We start from the raw sequence: 1,795 nt of genomic DNA on the forward strand, positions 1-1,795 counted from the left end.
CTTTGTAAAAGTGTACGTATACTTATAGTATGTTTGACGTAGGGAATTCGGACAAATGGGTCTGGTATAAAGAAACATGTTGGGTGATCAAAATACTATCAAATGCGAGCATTCTCTGCAATATTTGTGAATGATGAAAGAAGGTACGACGAGGTGATCGGTGAAAAATACAAACAGACCTACACGACATGGCGCATCGAACAGCTTCGAGTTACGAGGATGTCCTTACCTAATTACCGATAAGAAAAATTATATACAACAAGACAGGGACAGAAGTTGGAATGTTCTGCGACGACTGCAGAGCGACGCAATCCGTATATAAAGAATATTCCTATGGATCTGAGATCGCCTAAGGGTTAGCAAGACAGCCCTGACTGGCCGGCTTTGGGCCTAAAGAAACTAACTGATAAGGCGTAAGAGTGATTAAGTCATCTTAGAAGACACATAAGCTCGATAGTTGGTTGTTAGATTACATTAGTTGCAAAGCACTGCCACAGATAGCCTTAATGACTATTAAATTTATGTTTATGAAACCATGCCTTGGTCATGAAGTATTAATTACTGAAATGAAAAAGGTGGAAAAACAAGAATGAACGCACCGTGAATAAGAATGAAACTAGCCAACAGATAGTCGGTTAACTAGGAGAGAACGGCGACCAAAACGTTTATGTGAAAGCTGATATGGATTCCTAGTATAGGCAGACTAATAATGATACTTGGTCAGAACTAGCTAATTTGAATATACAAGATGTCGCTTCAGACAACAATAAAAAAGCATCTGTTTAGTTGCTTTCCCAGAAAAGCAAGTCAAAGAGAACTCTCTCTCCAGCTGACTGAACTAAGCTTAGAGTAAGCGGAAATATATAACAGCTAAATACAGGAATGTTCGTAACGCGTTTTCGGAACAGCTACACGACCTTTCATGTCCGACTTTTTTTCTTCAAAATATAAAGTGAAAATGAATCCCCTACACTTTCTTTTACAAAACAGTTTTTGTTTCATCACTATATACAGAGAAATGCCTTAGATTCCTGAAGAGGGAGAAAAATGAAAAACTTCTCAACTAACTCTACGTCTGTTACATATCGTTATACTTGTCACACATATTATTAGTTATCAGATCAACGGATGGCTGTGATCATTTTCAGAGCGTATTTCAAACTCAGATCTATGCTATCAAATCAACCCCTTTTTAACTAGTCTAATACAGTTTCCCTGAATATTTTGTGATAAAATCTAACAATTTCACCAAAATCGCTCGTGTCAAAAGCTACTAATATATCACAATATACATAAATCTTCTATAAACTATACTTGTGTTTCCGAGTGGATACCATAAATATAATCTTCGTGCGCCTATAACAGCTAGTAAATAATGTCTTTCATCTTTATTTTTTTGTCTTCATTTAATTTACATTTCTATATATCTTTATCCTTTAATCATTATCTATTTCAGTACTATCTGTAATTTTTGTTGTATTTAAGTTCGAGTAAGGCAAAATAGTTTCTTTTCGAAGCAATGGTTAGCTCACTATACTAACGAACGTTAAATCTTTGTAATTATCAAAATAAAACTATGGTAAATTCTAAACATTGTCAAATAAAAGCTCTCAAGATATCAACTATGTCTTACCAAGATCACCATGCATATTCTACTTCTGTCGGCTTTTACCCTTGCAAGAACTTACACACTGGTGTACGAATATGCGATAAACAACTCTGATTAACATAACAACACTTTACCTACCGCAAGTTAGTAAGTAAAATTTCCTAACTGCAATTTACTGAACCTATG

The sequence above is a fragment of the Penaeus monodon genome, chromosome 25, assembly GCF_015228065.2.
Source record: "Penaeus monodon isolate SGIC_2016 chromosome 25, NSTDA_Pmon_1, whole genome shotgun sequence".
Lineage (NCBI taxonomy): Eukaryota > Metazoa > Arthropoda > Malacostraca > Decapoda > Penaeidae > Penaeus > Penaeus monodon.